This window comes from Balaenoptera borealis (genome assembly GCF_965194805.1).
Source record: "Balaenoptera borealis genome assembly, chromosome: 13".
Classification (NCBI taxonomy): Eukaryota; Metazoa; Chordata; class Mammalia; order Artiodactyla; family Balaenopteridae; genus Balaenoptera; species Balaenoptera borealis.
In genome coordinates, this window is record NC_138870.1 from 23,177,912 (window position 1) to 23,197,599 (window position 19,688).

At 39.4% G+C, this 19,688-nt stretch overlaps 1 pseudogene across 1 annotated transcript; it reads left to right on the forward strand.

Annotated features, from left to right (window-relative positions):
* The first annotated feature begins 1,313 nt into the window (after positions 1-1,313).
* On the forward strand, positions 1,314-19,028 carry LOC309609968 (heterogeneous nuclear ribonucleoprotein A1-like 3 pseudogene; annotated as a pseudogene). Its single transcript has one exon. The product of its transcript is annotated as a heterogeneous nuclear ribonucleoprotein A1-like 3 pseudogene (transcript).
* Positions 19,029-19,688: the final 660 nt, after the last annotated feature.

Here is a 19,688-nt window from a genome sequence, read left to right on the forward strand (position 1 = left end):
ACAGTCATCACAAACTGTCAGAAAAATGAACCAAATTGTCCTGTGGGAAGCTGTGTCATAAGGGTAGTAGAATGGTATTATCTTTCTAAGACCAGTCATTTCTCAACAATCTCTTTTTTTGTTGTTCTTGTTTTTTTTTCTTCCAGTTTTATTGATATTATAATTGACATACAGCACTGTATAAGTTTAAGGTATACAGCATAGTGATTTGACTTACATATATCATGCAATGATGATGACGATAATTTTAGTGAACATCCGTTATCTCATATAGATACAAAATTAAAGAAAGAGAAAAAAATTTTTTCCTTGTGACAAGAACTCTTAGGATTTACTCTTAACAACTTTCATTTACAGAAGTACAGAAGTGTTACTTATCTTTGTCATGTTGTACATTACATCACTAGTACTTATTTAACCTGTAACTGGAAGTTTGTACCTTTTGACCACCTTCATCCAGTTCGCCCTCCCCCCAACACCTGCCTCTGGTAACCACAGATCTGATCTCTTTTTCTGTGAATTTGTTTTGTTTGTTTGTTTGCTTTTGTCTGTTTTTGAAGTATAATTGACCAACAACATTATGTTAATTCCTGGTACACAACATAGCGATTCAATATTTCTATACATTTCAAAATGATCACCATGATAAGTCTAGTTACAGTATGTCACTATACAAAGATATTACATAGTTATTGACTATATTCCCACACTGTATATTTCATACCTGTGACTCATTTATTTTCCAACTGTAACTTTGTACCTCTTAATCTCACTCACCTATTTCTTTCCTCTCCCAACTGCCTTCCCCTCTGGCAACCACCCTGTTTGTTCTCACTACCTATAGCTCCATTTCTGTTTTGTTGTTTGTTCATTTGTTTTGTTTTTATGTTCCACATATAAGTGAAATCATATAGTATTTGTCTTTATCTAACTTATTTCACTAAGCATTAATACCCTCTAGGTCCATCCATGTTGCTGCAAATGGCAATATTACATACTTTTTTTTTTTTTTTAGAAATTCACGTTCTTTTATTTATTTATTTATGACTGTGTTGAGTCTTCGTTTCTGTGTGAGGGCTTTCTCTAGTTGCGGCAAGTGGGGACCACTCTTCATCGTGGTGTGCGGGCCTCTCACCATCGCGGCCTCTCTTGTGGCGGAGCACAGGCTCCAGACACGCAGGCTCAGTAATTGTGGCTCACGGGCCCAGTTGCTCCGTGGCATGTGGGATCTTCCCAGACCAGGGCTCGAACCCGTGTCCCCTGCATTGGCAGGCAGATTCTCAACCACTGCGCCACCAGGGAAGCCCTACATTCTTTTTTATGGCTGAGTAATATTCCATTGTCTATGTATACCACTTCTTTATCCATTCATCTCTTAATGGCCCCTTAGGTTGGTTCCATATCTTGGCTATTGAAAATAATACTGCAATGAACATAAGGGTCCATATACCTTTTCTGATTAGTGTTTTTGTTTTCTTCTGATATATACTGTATGAAGTGGAATTGCTGGATGATATGGTAGTTCTATTTTGAGTTTTTTGAGGAATTTCCATACTGTTTTTTCTATAGTGGCTGCACCAATTTACATTCCCACCAATAGTGCACGAAGGTTTCCTTTTCTCCACACCCTTGCTACCTCTTGTTATTTGTATTCTTTTTTTTAAAATTTTATTTATTTATTTATTTTTGGCTGTGTTGGGTCTTCATTTCTGTGCTAGGGCTTTCTCCAGTTGCGGCGAGCGGGGGCCACTCTTCATCGTGGTGCGCGGGCCTCTCACTGTCGCGGCCTCTCCCGTTACGGAGCACAGGCTCCAGACGTGCAGGCTCAGTAGTTGTGGCTCATGGGCTTAGTTGCCCCACGGCATGTGGGATCTTCCCAGACCAGGGCTCGAACCAGTGTCCCCTGCATTGGCAGGCAGATTCTCAACCACTGCGCCACCAGGGAAGCCTACATTCTTTTTGATGATAGCCATTCTGACAGCTGTGAGGTGATATCTCATTGTGGTTTTGATTTGCATTTCCCTGATGATTAATGATGTTGAGCATCTTTTCATGTGCCCATTGGCCATCTGTATGTCTTCTTTGGAAAAATGTTTATTGAGGTCCTCTGCCCATTTTTTAATACACCTGCCTCCAAACTTAGAAGTTTACTGTGTATGACGAGGAAAAAGGCAGTAAATGCTTGTGGATTGATTGTCTCAATGTCACCAGCTGAATGCAACCAAATTTTAGGTGGCTCAGCAGGAATTCTGAAATCATTTTATTTTTCTCTTTTTATGGGAACAAAAATAAGCCTCGTTCTCATTTATTGCTCATAAGTGGTCAGTTCTTCTCTACCATGACATCCCCTGACTCTTCACAGACATAGAACTTAGCCTTTCTTTTACCTTCATCAAAAATTGCTTTTAATTTTAAAAAAAGGAGGAACATTTCTTTCATTGAAACAGAAGGAAAGAGGAAGAAAATGGGTGCAGAAATAGGTATGTTCATAGTATCGTTCATGGGATAATCAGAGAGCATGACTCAATGCCTTTTTTTCTCAATGAAATGGGATGAGGAGAGAGAAGAAGTGGGAGAAAGTGAGAAGGTTAAAATAGAGAGGAAAACATGTTAAATAATCAGAAAGAGAGAGGGGAACTTATTAGAAAAATTCTTATTTGTAAGATGGAAAATGAATAGATTAATACAAATAACACTTGCTGTGAAAGGGTGTTAGGAATAAATTTTGTATTTCTGTGTTCAGAAGAAAAGGGTCCATAAAAAGTTTAAGCATTAAGGAAATCATATGCTGTGTAAATAAAGTAAATGTAAACTTTTATCTTAAAATGATAAGATTTTAGGTTTATAACTGAAACAAATAGCTACCTTTTTGCCTGTGATGAAAATAATACAGAAAAAAAATTAATCAGCAGGAATTCTGTTAATTGTCACTTAAGCAAAACCATTTCCTTCCTTTGAAATCCATCTGGAAATGTTCACAGGGCAAGAAGGTTGTTGCAAACTCAAGGTACAAACACTCATTACAGGACAAACAGAGGAAATTATTCCACCATAAATCTATCAGTCATCAAAACAGCCCATTCAGACCATTACAAAGGCTTTATTTGCTCACTGGCTCTTGTGCTCTGGCTATATTTCTCTCTCCTTTCCTCAAGAAGGGACAGATATTTAGTCATTGGAATCATGGAACTTGAAATATGGGAGGGGCATTGAAATTTATCTGGCTCGGTACTCTCCATATGTTTGCATTGCTTTTATATAAATCATAGAGAGTCCATACATGAGAGTCTCCAGTGAAAGAAAACTCAATAGCTCTCAAGGGAACCCATTCCAGATCGAATGGCTCTTCCTTCCATTGAACTGAAATGTTTCCCTGATGTGGCCAGCTCTTTCTTTAGTTTGTCCCATTAAAAATTTTCATAACAACTCTAATGCTTATTCCATATGCTATCGTCTCAAAGAGGGAAGATAGCTATGCTATACTCCCCAACCCTCTTTCTCCAGTAGACATCTCTAATTTCTTATTCTATTTCCTCATTCTTATATCCTCTCACAATATGTCTTTGATTGTGCCCCTGTTTGACTGTATTTTAATGTATGGTATCAGGAGCTGAACTTAATTTTCTACATATTCTCTGGTAAGGAAGAGTAGAATAAAACTATAACCTCTTTCATTTGAAGTATTATATTATTTTTATAGTTTTCTATATTATCAATGTATTTATTAAATATGATCAAAATAAACTTTTATTCAAAATATTAACACCTCCAATGATCTCATACCTTTTGGCAATAACATCATTGCAAAAGGCTGAATAATGGTTCTCCAAGGATGTCCACATCCTAAACCCTGGAGCCTGTGAATGTGTTACCTTACATGGCAAAAAGGACTTCGCAGATACAATTAAGTTAAGGATCTTGAAAAGGGGAAATTGTCCTGGATTACCTTGGTGGGCCCAGTGTAATCACAATAAGGAGGCAGGATGACCAGATTCAGAGAAGGAGATGTGACAACAGAAGTAGTGATCTGAGTGATGCACGGCCACAGGCCAAGCACCGTGGGCAGCTTATAGAAGCTGGAAAAGGCATGAAACAAATTCTTCCCTAGAGCCCCCAGAAGAAATGCAGCATTGCTAAACCATTTTAGACTTCTGACCTCTAAAACTGTAAGAGAATAAATTTGTGTTCCTTTAAGCCACTAAATTTTTTTTTAACATCTTTATTGGAGTATAATTGCTTTACAATGGTGTGTTAGTTTCTGCTTTATAACAAAGTGAATCAGTTATACATATACATATGTCCCCATATCTCTTCCCTCTTGCATCTCCCTCCCTCTCACCCTCCCTATCCCACCCCTCTAGGTGGTCACAAAGCACAGAGCTGATCTCCCTGTACTATGCAGTTGCTTCCTACTAGCTATCTATTTTACTTTTGGTAGTGTATATATGTCTATGCCACTCTCTCACTTTGTCACATCTTACCCTTCCCCCTCCCCATATCCTCAAGTCCATTCTCTAGTAGGTCTGTGTCTTTATTCCCTTCTTGCCACTAGGTTCTTCATGACCTTTTTTTTTTTTCTCCTTAGATTCCATATATATGTGTTAGCATACTGTATTTGTTTTTCTCTTTCTGACTTACTTCACTGTGAATGACAGACTCTAACTCCATCCACCTCACTACAAATAACTCAATTTCCTTTCTTGTTATGGCTGAGTAATATTCCATTGTATATATGTGCCACATCTTCTTTATCCATTCATCCGATGATGGACACATAGGTTGCTTCCATGTCCTGGCTATTGTAAATAGAGCTTAAGCCACTAAATTTGTGATAATTTTTTTTTAATTTATTTTATTTTATTTTATTTTATTTTGGCTGTGTTGGGTCTTCGTTTCTGTGAGAGAGCTTTCTCTAGTTGCGGCAAGCGGGAGCCACTCTTCATCGCGGTGCACGGGCCTCTCACTATCGCGGCCTCTCTTGTTGCGGAGCACAGGCTCCAGACGCGCAGGCTCAGTAGTTGTGGCTCACGGGCCCAGTTGCTCCACGGCATGTGGGATCTTCCCAGACCAGGGCTCGAACCCATGTCCCCTGCATTGGCAGGCAGGCTCTCAACCACTGCGCCACCAGGGAAGCCCTGTGATAATTTTTATATAGCAGCAATAGAGAAGCTAATGTACTCATATTTAGCTTAGGCAATATAGGTTTTGCTTATATATATTGTAACAAATCTCCATATCACATTTATATGGTTGATTTTCTGGATGAATGAACAGAACCTTAACAATCATCTACATCAATTTTATTCTGCTTGCTTCATCTCATCCCTTCAACTATCAAGAAATTACTAAAACCTAATTCTGATATCCAAGTTTTATGGAATCTACTGATGTTTTTATGAGCATTTCTTTCTGTATCATTAATCAAATCACCGATAAAATGTGTAATAGCGTAGGACAAAGGGGAAAACCAAGAAAGATGTACCTCCCTCCAGATTCTGGAAACCATTGTTTAACAATGACCTGGTATTTCATTCAACCTATATTTTTCAATTGTATCCAAAAGAATATCATGAGACTTTCACAAAGGGCTTGAACTGGTCCACACTTCCTTGATAGTAATGTTATCAAAGAAGGCGATAAAGTCAATCCAATGAACTTGCTCCTTGTGAATCTGTGCTGGTTTCTGGTGACCACAGCTTTCTTTTCTAGGTGCTCATAAATCCCTACTTTACTAATATAATCTAGAATTTTGGAGCAATGATGCATTCATAGGCTTCAGTCTGATTAGTATTAATGCTTAATAAATTCTTTTACAATATTTAAGAACTATCAGAATATCTGTACATGGCTTACCTTTAAAAATTATATTGACTAACTTTAACTCTCTTTCTTGTAGATTTTCTAAAATATTAGGATACCAATTATGACCTAGAAAATAACAATTATCAATATGGTGTCCAGGTACTTCTTAATGACATTTTTATCCCCCTGAGAATGAAAGGAAACCAAGAAAAGAATTTATAGAATAGTAGAAAAATATCTTAATGTTCTGTATTTTGTTTGATTTGTTTTAGAATAAAATATTTAGAGACATAGACTTTTATTAAATCAGTCCATAATTCAATATTCAAAAGATCCTGTTTACATCATGAGCTTGGGATAATAAAGTAACAACAGTAATAGATAACAACTACTGGTGTTTACTAAATACACATATTATTAACTCAGTCCTTATAAAAACTCTAAGAGATAGATACTAGTATTATCCCTTTTTACAGATTAAGAAACTGAGGTTTCAGATAGTTTAGTTGCTTCAGGTCACATAACTAGTTGATTGTAGAACTAGGACCTGAAAACTAAAAATCTGAAATTAGAAACTGATTTCTTAATCAATGTGCCCTGCTGCATTGTAAAATGGTGTTTTGACTGAATAAATCTGTTTCCTTTTACTTTTTACTTTGAAAATTTTCAAACATACAGAGGAGACATTCCGTAGATTAACAGTTGTTAGAATTTTGTCACTTTTGTTTCAGCTTTTTTAATTTTTATTTTTAAACCAACATAAAACTAACCCATGTATCAAGTCATAAAATCACCACCACAGTCAGGATATAGAATTCTTTATTTACCTCCCCCAAATTCCCTCATGGTATCCCTTTGCAGTCATATCCTCCCCCTGCCTGTAACTCCTGGCAACCACCAATTTGTTCTCTATCACTATAAATTTGTCTTTTCAAGAATGTCATATAGGGGCTTCCCTGGTGGTGCAGTGGTTGAGAGTCCGCCTGCCGATGCAGGGGACACGGGTTCGAGCCCTGGCCTGGGAAGATCCCACATGCCACGGAGCAACTGGGCCCGTGAGCCACAATTACTGAGCCTGCGCATCTGGAGCCTGTGCTCTGCAACAAGAGAGGCCGCGATAGTGAGAGGCCCACGCACCGCGATGAAGAGTGGCCCCCGCTTGCCGCAACTGGAGAAAGCCCTCACGCAGAAACGAAGACCCAACACAGCCAAAAATAAATAAATAAATAAATAAATAAATAAAAAGAATGTCATATAAATGCAATTATATAATATTAGCCTATTAAGGCTAGCATCTTGTAACACAGCACAATTTCTTTTAGATTTACCCACATTGTTGCATGACTAGTATTCCAGTATATGAATGCAGTAGTCTGTTTATCCATTTACTTGTTGAAGGACATTTGTGTTGTTTCCAGTTTTTGGCAATTACGAAATTATATTCTACTATGATATAGTAATATTAATTAATATTTTGTTAAATTTTATTTATTTAATTGATTAATTTAATTATTATGATATAAACATTCATGTACAGGTTTTGTGTGAATGTTAGTTTTCATTTCTCTAGGGCATACGCCCATTAGAGGTATTGCTGTGTCATATAGTAACCATGTTTAACTTTATAAGAAACTGCCAACCGGTTTTCCAGCGTGGTGATACTATGTTAAATTCTCACCAGCAATTTCGAGTTCTAGTTGCTCCACATCTTTGATAGCACTAGCTACTGTCAGCATCTTTTGTTTTAGCCATTCTAATACGTGTTTAGTGGTTTCTCACTGCAGCCTTAATTTTCACTTCCCTAATGACTAAAGATGTTGAGCATTTCTCATGTGCTTATTTGCCTTCCATACACCCTCTTAAGTGTCTACTCAAGTCTTTTATTCTTTTGGGGTGGAGGGGCTATTTGTTTTCTCATTATTAATTTTGAAAGTTCTTTATCATTTTCTGGATAAAAGTCCTTTATCAAATATGTGATTTACAAAAATTTCCCTGTCTGTACTTTGCCTTTTCATTCTCTTCCTAATATCTTTCACAGAGCAAAAGTTTTACATTTTAATGAAGTCTAATTGGCAAAGTTTTTCTTCTAAAGATTGTGCCTTTGGGGACTTCCCTGGTGGCACAGTGATTAAGTATCCCCTGCCAATGCAGGGGACACGGGTTTGATCCCTGGTCCGGGAAGATCCCGCATGTTGCAGAGCAACTAAGCCCGTGCGCCACAACTACTGAGCCCACTTGCCACAGCTACTGAAGTTCGCGCGCCTAGAGCCCGTGCTCCGCAACAAGAGAAGACACTACAATGAGAACCCCGCGCACAGCAACAAAGAGTAGCCCCCGCTCGCCACGACTAGAGAAAGCCCGTGTGCAGCAATGAAGACCCAACGCAGCCAAGAATAAACAAATAAAATATAAATAAATTTATAAAAATAAATAAATAAAGATTGTGCCTTTGGGTTTTATATCTAGAAACTCTTTGTCTCCGTTCCTGTTCCTTGTGCCTGAACTAGAGGTTTCTGGGGCTCTCTCTGTCCACAGTCATGTCCACTTCCATGTTTCAGATGGTCTCGAATCCATGCTGGGCAATGTTAGAATTTTTAAAATATGTAAATTCACTGCCATTTTCATGTTACTTCAAATTCTGTTCTCATTCCCCAATCTGCCTGTCCTAGTTATTTTTCAGAGTCCTCAGATAGCTGCTCCATGCCTGGTTTTCAGGTTTTATAGCTGCACACAGTTGGAGAGACAGGGAGTAGCACGCTTAATCCATCTATCCTGGAACCAGAAGCATGACACCAATTTTTTTTAACATCTAACCCTCAGTGGGTCCATGGAAGTTTGTTCCCTCCTTCTCCTTCTTACCCATCCCCAGCAACTGGAGTTTTAGTTACAGAGGAGATTGGAGAAGTGGCAGCAGGACAATGGTAGCATCTGCTGCAGCTGCCGCTGGCTGAGGTATGGGGCTACTTTTCCACCTGCCTGTCCCCAGTCTTTTTTGTTGGTGTTAACATTTATTTTAAGATAAATTATAGACATCATGACATATCACCCATAAACACTTCAATATAAGCATCTATAAAGGACATTTTTTCTACACAACTGCAATACCATCATCACACCTAATAAAATTAACAATAGTTCCCTAAGGCCTAAACCACATTCAAATTTTTCCAATTGTCCCCACTATGCAACTGACCAAATCTTAATATTTTAAAAGATTATAATAACACTGTAGAGCTAACCTTAGCTAGCATGTATTCAGGAAAGGCCATAATCTCCTTCATGTACAATCAAACACAATTACAACCCCCATATGCCAATCTTTTTTAAATTGAAGTATAGTTGATTTACAATATTATATTAGTTTCAGGTGAACAACATAGTGATTCAATATTTTTATAGGTTAAACTCCATTTAAAGTTATTACAAAACAGTGGCTATATTTCCATCTGCTGTACAATATATCCTTGCTGCTTATTTATTTTATACATAGTAGTTTTTATCTCTTAAACCCCACCCCTATATTGCCCCTCCCTCCTTCCCTTTCCCCTCTGTTAACCCCTAGTTTGTTCTCTATTTTTATGAGTCTGTTTCTGTTCTGTTATACTCATTCTTTTGTTTTATTTTTAGATTCCACATATTAATGACATCATACAGTATTTGTCTTTCTCTCTCTGACTTATTTCACTAAGCATAATATACTCTGGGTCCATCCACATTGTTGCAAATGGCAGGATTTTATTCTTTTTTTGGCTGAGTAATACTCCACTGCATATATATATATATATACCACATCTTCTTTATCCATTCGTCTGTTGATGGACACTTAGGTTGCTTCTATACCTTGGCAACTGTAAATAATGCGCTATGAACATGTATGTGCATGTACCTTTTGAATTAGTGTCTTCATTTTCTTTGGATATATTCCCAGGAGTGGAATTGATGGATCATATGATAATTCTATTTTGAGTTACTTGAGGAACTTCTATACTGATTTCCATAGTGACTGCACCAATTTTCATTCCCACCAACAGTGTACAAGGGTTTGCTTTTCTTCACATCCTAGCCAACATTTGTTATTTTTGTAGTTTTTGATGATAACCATTCTGACAGATGTGAGGTGATACCTCACTGTGGTTTTGATTTGCATTTCTCTGATCATTAACAATGTTGAGCATCTTTTCATGTGTCTGTTGGCCATCTGTATGTCTTCTTTGGAAAAATTGTCTATTCAGGTCTTCTGCCCATTTTTTAATTAGGTTGTTTGGTTTTTTGATATGGAGTTGTATGTGCTGTTTATAGATTTTGGATATTAACCCCTTATTGGTCATATCCTTTGCAAATACTCTCTCCCATTTCATAGATTGTCTTTTCATATTATTGGTGGTTTCCTTTGCTGTGCAAAAGCTTTTAAGTTTAATTATGTCCCACTCATTTATTTTTGCTTTTGTTTCTTTTGCCTTAGGAGACAGATCTAAATAATATTGCTATCATTTACGTCAAAGAACATTCTGCCCTGTGTTTTCTTCTAGGAGTTTTATGGTTTCTGGCCTTCCACTTAGGTCTTTAATCCATTTTGAGTTTGTTTTTATATATGGTGTGAAAAAATTGTTCTAATTTTATTCTTTTACATGTAGCTGTCTGGTTTTCCCAGCACCACTTACAGAAGAGCCTGTCTTTTCTCCATTGTATATTCTTGCCTACTTTTGATCATAGGTGCAGGGGTTTATTTCTGGGCTCTCTATTCTGTTCCATTGATCTATGTGTCTGTTTTTGTGCCAGTATCATACTGTTTTGATTACTGTAGCTTTGTAGTATAGTTTGAAGTCAGGGCACGAGATACCTCCAGCTTTGTTCTTTTTTCTCAAGATTGCCTTGCATTTTAAAGATACATCTAATCTTAAAATCTTTCTCACATGATGCTCCCCCTTACTGGCATTTTGACCTCTGGTAAGCATATGGAACATAGGAAAACACAAATAATTTGCATAATTTTTCACAGATAATCAAGGCATGAACCATATTTTGGTCTGAATCTATTATTAGTGAAAATTCATTGTATGTTGAGTTAGAAATAATTCTTTATTGTGGTGTGTTTTAATCTACCAGTCATGGCCCATTAATGGGTTGTGAAATCAATTTACTGGATCTGAACCAGCATCTTTAAAAAAAAATAGAATAGAATAGAAACATTCAGAACACATATCACATAGCAAAGGTAAGTGTTGTCTTATGATGTTTTGTTTCAGTTCTTTGTATGTAAATATATGTGTTGTGAGTTGCAATAGAAATGTATTTCTAATGGTAAGTTGTGGTCAAGAACTTTGAAAGCCGCAACTTTACAGCCAATCTAAAGAGGGCTAGGAACTTATAGGGCTAGCCTCTTTTCCAATATCTATAGAGAATGCTCGAATCCAGGACACCCGGTCTTTCTTTTTCGCTGTATCTCTGGTTGACATGAGATTTCCTACAAGTTCAAATATCTGGAGAGTGGGGTAATCAGCAGTGCACTCACCAGCTTGCTGAGCTTCCCCTCATAGTATGCTCAGAATACTGTGGAATCAGATGGTGTGACCTCAGGAAGAACATAAGGGACACAGACAGGAGTCAGGACACAAAGCAGGAAAGTGAAGAGGACACATGTACGGACTGTCAGGCCATTAGTTACATTTGTAAGTCACCATACATAAAGAGGAAAGATGAGAAGTAGTCAAACCATTTCTCTAGTGTAAACCACCAGAGTATGCAGAGACACTTCGGCTTAGTGGCTGAGTGCTTAGACTCTGGAACCTGACCCTCTGAGATCTAAATTCTGTTCTCAGAAACAGACGCACAGACATAGAAAACAAACTTATGGTTATCAAAGGGAAAAGTTGCAGGGCGGAGGGATAAATTAGGAGCTTGGGATTAACATACACACACTACTATATTTTATAGTAGCTAATCAACAAAGACCTACTATATAGCACAGGGAGCTCTACTCAATATTCTGTAATAACCTACATGGGAAAAGAATATGAAAAAGAATGGATATATGGGGTTTCCCTGGTGGCGCAGTGGTTGAGAATCTGCCTGCCAATGCAGGGGACACGGGTTCGAGCCCTGGTCTGGGAAGATCCCATATGCCGCGGAGCAACTACGCCCGTGAGCCACAATTACTGAGCCTGCGCGTCTGGAGCCTGTGCTCCGCAACAAGAGAGGCTGCGATAGTGAGAGGCCCGTGCACCGCGATGAAGAGTGGCCCCCACTTGCCGCAACTAGAGAAAGCCCTCGCACAGAAACGAAGACCCAACACAGCCATAAATAATTTAAAAAAAAAAAAAGTAGAGGAATTTAAACAAAAACTTCTAAAGAAACTCAACATTAAAAAAAAAAAAAGAATGGATATATGTATATGTATAACTGAATCACTTTGCTGTACACCTGAAACTAACACAACACCATAAATCAACCATACCCCAATATAAAACAAAAATTAAATAAAAAAAAAAATCCTGTTCTCTTACTAGTTGCGTGTCCTTGGGAACATTAACCTCTCTGACTCTTGTTTTTATCATCTGTAAACTGGGAGATATTAACACAGGGTTGTTGTGAGCATGAAATATGTTAACACATGTAAAGAACTTACACAGTTTCTGGCAAATAGTAAAGATTCAACAAAAGTAACTTATTTTTTGAGGGGTTTATAGAGATGAAAGGGAGAGTAAGGAGCAATAAGAAAATGACTAGATAAAGCAAAATACAATGACTTTCACAATATAATTACAATATTCTTATTAGATAGATAGGATTCAATATCAAGACAGTCCTGAAACCACTTACATTTTATTCTCTGCTAAATATGTCAGTTTCTCATCACACTGACTTCATTGAGTTTGCCTTTGTTGGAATCATGACATGCAGAGATAAATGAAAAATTAGCACTGAACTGAGAAATGCAAATGTTGATTTTCTAATATTAGTGTCTTTTATCTAATGTGAAACGTCCCTACTTTAAAATTGCTCCCTTAGGTGTGTCTCTTACAATTGGAAACATCCATCCCCTATGCTGGGTGTCATCTTCTCCTTAGAGACACTGGTTATTTATGGCAGGGAGGGCCCAGGCAGTTAGAGCAAGGAGAATGCAGGAAGGATTGGGGACTGCAGGGCTGGGAAGACAGCTATCTGTTAAGGATGGGTTGGGGCCTGGGGACATGTCGTTCCCAAGGATCATTCCCAAATCCCAGTGAAGGGTGCCTGGGTGAACGGAAAGGGTGGACATGCCTTAGGCATGCCCGCCTTACCAGCAGGTACACAAGTCCTACAGGGGAACGCTATTGTAAATTACAGCCTGTAGATTAGCTGTTATACCACCATTAAGGATAACTTTGCCTTTCCGCTGTTCTGCCGTAAGTCGAGGACAGTTAACAGGTAGATAGTGATGATATATTGTCATAGCTCAACAGACAGGTGTTCCTTTCCCTACCTCCTAAACTATGAGAGTAAAGTAGTTGCACAGCATACCTTATATATTTCTCCAGTCCATTAGACAAATCATAGATAAGTCTGGTTGGAAAACAATGTAGATCACACTGGTTACAAACCAGAATCATGGCTACTTGCTCTATGTAACAATTATAAACAAATGTCCTTGGGTTTAAGCAGTATTTTAAATGTGAACCATTTCTAGGACTCTTAAGGACATTACTCAACCCTATCTTCTATTTTATAATTTGGATGATGCTTTAGTTTTTACTTTCAGATGCGAGGGTATAAGTTCCCAGCCCTTTGAAGGGTTGGATGCATACACATTAGACTATCTTTTTGACTCTCCTTTCCTGAAATCATTGTTCAAATGGAGTCCCCTCTGACAAGTTTTTATGACCCCTATGGCCCCATGCCCCCTGCCACAGCATCCTAAGAAACCTAGAGTCCAGAGGAAAGAAAGATGGGGAGTGCCTTTTTCATGTCTATTTGACTATTTATATATGTGTCCAGTATTTATGGCTTGAAACAAACCAGCTGTATAATAAATATTATTAATAATCAGCTTTTAGAAATAGCTAAATTCTAGAAAGAATAACAATTAAGGCAATTATATTCCATCTTTATGATAAATAAAGATTGCTTACCTAAGGCCCAACTTCCACATTTCAAATAGCTTAATAGAATTTTACAAGAACAATTTTTGAACAACTAGTAGGAGAGAAAAATGTCTAGTAGGAAAAAGTATTCTCTGGGTCTATAACATTTGGTTTGGTTATAAGCTGAGTACATTTGATTTACTTTTCACAGAGTTCTATCATAGAACTGTTGGGTCTGTAAAGACTGCTTTTCTTTCTCAAATTATAGCGATAATGCCAAGCCATAGTACCCCATTACACGCTACACAATTTTGTTGCTAAATTACATAAGAAAAGCCAGTATTTTTCTTACACTTTTGTGCCTCTAAATGCATCATCCTGGGCCTCTTCCCTCTTTCCCAGCTTCACCCTTTTTCTTCATAGAAACTATTGTCTGGCTCCATTAAAAGTGCACTTCAGCTTGCTGCCGAATTTTACCAAGGAGAAAACAAAAACTTAATTAGAAATCAAATAAACACTAAAAGGCTATCATTAGAGCTTCACTGCTTTAATGTAAAAAGGACTTATTCTAATCACTTCATTTCTCTTGAATTCTCTTTTTCACAAAAGAGTGCTTTTCTGTACCTCCTTTCACAGGAAATGTCTCCACGCGATGCGTATATTTTCTACCAGTTGTTCTGCCGCCAGCAGGTTCAACCCAGGTGGGTAGCTTTTTTTTTTTGCAGAAGTTGTTCACATTGAGTACATACTGACTTCTCTCACCCAGAAACCACAAGTCTCAGTTTCTCCTCAGCCGAGGCAAAATGATTCTCCCCAACTTCTCAGCAGTTTTCCGGCAAACTTACTAAATATTTCATGATCTTTCTGTTTCATAAACTTGACCATGTTAGCTAACATTAACCCGCTGAATTGGCCAAGGCCTACCAGTGTCACCCAAACCTGTCATGAAGTAATTTCTGCTCGGGGTCTACTGTGTACAAGGACATTTTAAACAGATGAATGGGGCCCGAGAGCATTTTTGGAACCCGCAAGATGCTATGTTAAGTGTGGGAGAACGCCTCAATGCTACGGCAGACATGGCAGCCTCAGTTCAGAACCTAGTGCTGCCACTTCCTAATTCTGTGACTTTGGGCACATTGTTCAACCTCTCTGTGCTTCAGTTTCTTCATGGACTTGTTTTTCTCTGTCCTTGTGCTCTGTACTGAGCTCCATGGTGACCGGTACGTCAAGCCTGTATCACCCAGACGCCCCTGACCTCAGGCTTCTAGTTGTTTCAGCCAATAGGAAATCAGAAGGAGTAAGAGCACTAGTTTCTCCAATGCCTCACCAACCCCCAAGACGTTCACTTCCCCTGCTCCCCCCGACCCCAGACCACTGGGGCTCTGGCCCCATCCCTCCATGGCTGCCATCGGCTCCTTAGAGCAGCTCTTTCTAGAATGGCTCCTCATCAGGCCTCACTACACCATTTTCTCGACTGCCATTTTGGCCTAGGAGTAAGAACGGCTTCCTACTACGGCTAGTTTCCTGTGAGCCTCAATATTCCTGATTGATTCCCTTAAATCTGCCTACACATCTGCAAATAGTCCCTTCTTTGAATTCTCTTCAGAATTCCATCTCTGAGTGCCTCCTATTTCTTGCTGGAGCCTTGACTAACATACCTCATAGGACTGTTGTAAGGAGTAAAGAAATTAATACGTATAAAGTACTTAGAACAGTACAGGGCACAGATTAAATACTATATGATTAGCTGTTGTTATCATTAAGGCTGCCCTCTCTTCCTTTCCTATCAGTCCTGGACGACACAGCACTCTGGATGCCAAAATAGATAGGGGTCCTACCTCTAGAAAGCCTCGGGTGTCTGGACGGCCTCCCGCCAGCCTCCCTCCATGAGGACATTAGCATAGGCTTGGATGCAAAGCTGGCGGGAAACTGACTCAGATACAGATGGGAAATCAACAAGCTGGGGCAGGTGGGAGCGGGAGGAGCGTCAGGGAGTCTCAGCAAGTAAACGGGCAGAGGCTGGAGAACTCAGTCCTTCTGGCAAGATTTGGGCTCCAGGAATGGAAAATTAGAGGAGTCTTTGGTTGACAGGATACTTAGAGGGTATGGCAGAGTGTAGAGGAGTATAAAATGCCCAAGACAAACTTCCTCTGCTTCACAACTTGGCCAAGGCCCAGCCTGGCTATTTTCCGAGTTTTTGAAGACCAGGTGGACTTAAGTGTTTAGGACGAATAAGATCTTATCTAAAAGAGTGCCAGCTGGCAGAGTTCACGTTCGCATATTTATACTGGTGAAATCTTGTTGGGGCAGGAATGAAGACCATTCTTTATTAACAGGACTGAGGACGTAAATAGAGGATTAAGAGGCTGTATATGGCAGTGGTTGAAAATCAGCTCTACCAACTTTTTAACTGGGCAGCACTGGGCAAGTCACTCAGGCTCTCAAAGGCTCAAAATTTTAGTCTGTAAAAATGTTAATGACAGATTCTACCTGAAAGTGCTTATGAGAACTAAATAAGGAAACTCAGGTGCAGCGCTTCACACAGTGCCTGAGACGTAGTAAGTGCTCTGAGATGTTCACTTTCGTAATTCTCATCATTATCATGATCTCCATCACGGTTCTTAATAGTCAACTGGTAAAAATCTTGCAGGCACAAATTAATGAAAGGGTAACAAGGCTTGTGAGGATATTATAAAGGAAATGGAAGTTACACTGTATGATGGTATTAAGTCAACCAACTTATTCTTTCTCCTTTTGTCATAGTAGCAGATGCACAAAATCCAGACATGGGAAAATTGCAACCATTAGCTAAACCTCAGGGTGCACCTGCTCTTTAGCATAGTGGTTTAAAAGTCAAATTCTAGGGACTTCCCTGGTGACGCAGTGGTTAAGAATCCGCCTGCCAGTGCAGGGGACATGGGTTTGATCCCTGGTCTGGGAAGATCCTACATGCCACAGAGCAACTACGTCTGTGCACCGCAACTACTGAGCCTGCACTCTAGAGCCCGCGAGCCACAACTACTGAGCCCATGCACCACAACTACTGAAGCCTGCCAGCCCTAGAGCCCACGTGGCACAATTACTGAGCCCGCGTGCTGCAACTACTGAAGCCTGCCCGCCTAGAACCTGTGCTCCGCAACAAGAGAAGCCACCACAATGAGAAGCCTGCACACCGCAACGAAGAGTAGCCCCCGCTCACTGCAACTAGAGAAAGCCCGCGCAGCAACGAAGACCCAAGGCAGACAAAAAATAAATAAATAAATAATTTAATTTAATTTAATTTAAAAAAATAAAATAAAAGTCAAGTTCTAGCCTTTCTGCCCGTGGACACCGCCAAGTAAGCATTGTTAAAGTATCCCCCCACCCCGCCACGACCGAGGTCATGTCTAAGTCAAAGTCTCCCAAAGAGCCTGAACAGCTGTGGAAGCTCTTCATCGGAGGTTTGAGCTTTGAAAGAGAGTCTGAGGAGCCATTGTGAGCAATGAGGAACGCTCACAGACTGTGTGGTAGTGAGGGATCCAGACACCAAGTGCTTCAGAGGCTTCAGGTTCGTCATGTACGCGACTGTGGAGGAAGTGGATGCAGCCGTGAAGGCAAGGCCACACAAGGCGGATGGAAGAGTTATGGAGCCAAAGAGGGCCGTCTCAAGAGAAGATTCTCAGAGACCTCGTGCCCACTTAACTGTGAAAAAGATTTTTGTTTGTGGCATTAAAGAAGACACTGAAGAACATCACCTAAGAGATTGTTTTGAACAGCAGGGGAAAATTGAAATGATTGAAATCATGACTGACCGAGGCAGTGGCGAAAAGAGAGGCTTTGCTTTCATAACCTTTGATGACCGTGACTCTGCAGAAAAGACTGTCATTCAGAAATACCACCCTGTGAATGGCCTCAACTGTGAAGTAAGGAAAGCCCTATCTAAGCAAGAGATGGCTAGTGCTTCATCCAGCCAAAGAGGTCGAAGTGGTTCTGGAAACTTTGGTGGTGGTTCTGGAGGTGGTTTTGGAGGGAATGACACCTTTGGCCATGGAGGAAACTTCAGTGGCTGAGGTGGCTTTGGTGGCAGCCATGGTGGTTGTGGATATGGTGGCAGTAGGGATGGCTATAATGGATTCAGTAATTATGGAAGCAATTTTGGAGGTGGCAGAAGCTACAATGATTTTGGCAATTATAACGATCAATCTTCAAATTTTGGACCCATGAATGGAGGAGGCTTTGGAGGCAGAAGATCTGGTCCCTATGGTGGCGGAGGCCAATACTTTGCCAAACCACGAAACCAAGGTGGCTATGGCTGTTCCAGCAGCAGCAGCAATAGCTATGGCAGTGGCAGAAGGTTTTAATTACTTCCAGGAAACAAAGCTTAGCAGGAGAAGAGAGCCAGAGAAGTGACAGGGAGGCTACAGGTTATAACAGATTTGTGAACTCAGCCAAGGATAGCGGTGGCAGGGCCTAGCTGCTACAGAGAAGATATGTTTTAGACAATACTCATGTGTATGGGCAAAAAAACTCGAGGACTGTATTTGCGACTAATTGTATAACACGTTATTTCAGTTTCTGTTCTGTGGAAAGTGTAAAGCATTCCAACGAAGGGTTTTAATGTAGTTTTTTGGGTTAGTTTTGTTCTTGTACCCATGCTGTTGATTGCTAAATGTAATAGTCTGATCATGATGCTGAATAAACGTGTCTTTTTTAAAAAGAAAATAAAAGTTAAGTTCTAGAATCAGGCCCATCTGAGTTCAAATTCCAGCTCTGCCATTTAAGAGGTTTTTGGCCTTTGGGAAACTCACTTTATCTCATTAAGCTTCAGTTTTCTCATCTGTAAAATGAAAGGAGTAATAGTTCCTACCTCATAGAATAGTTATGGGTATTGAGATGATGCAGCAAACGTTGGCTCTCACTAGTTTACTTCCAACAGATGAAAGTTGTCAGAATTCAAATGCTAAATAAAATAGAAGACATCCCTAAGAACATTTGGGGGCTTTCACAATAAAAATTCTGCCATATTGGCAGGAGAATTGACTGGAAAGGGGTATGAGAGTATTGTGGAGGGAGGTGATAAAAATGTTAAATTCTTGTTTTGGGTGGTAGTTAAATGGGTGTATAGCATTATCAAAAACTCACTGGATTGAACACTTAAGATCTGTTCATTTTATCATATAAAAATTATACTTCACTTAAAAGAGAAAGAATAGTTATGAACTCTGCTCTGGATCTAAGATTTTATCTCATCCAACTCTCTATGTGAAGCCTGGAAAGTATCATTGATAACATTTATTTAGAGAAGAGGTGAGGAGGTACTGTTGTCCATAAGTCACTATTTCTGCTCTAAACAACTTGTTCACTAGAAACCGGTAAGGGCAATGGGGAGGCCCTAGTCGTGAGCGTCGTTCATCAGATCCATGGGAATAGTGAGTCTAGGGCTTATCTTCACTGATCTTACTTAAGACTTCCATCTAGAGCTGACTAGATAAATGGCTAGGGCAGTCACACCCATCCAACGATCTATTTGTACATATCACAAAAGGTTCATTAACTGTGTCTATAGTCTTGCTGTAGAGGAGTAAGGCGTGCATACCTGATGAAAGAAAGGGTGACCACATGAGTGGATAGATGGATGAATGAACAAATAAGAATTTACTGAATGATTGTCATGAATCACCTTGATTATATAACATGATTTAATTACCACAGAAAGATTGTGAAGTAGAGGCTATTATCTCCACTTTACAAATGGAAAACTCTATGCTTAGAAAGTAAAGCGATTGATGAAGCCTAGCATTCTACAGCCAGATCATAGCAGAGATGGACTCCATAAATCTAATTGTA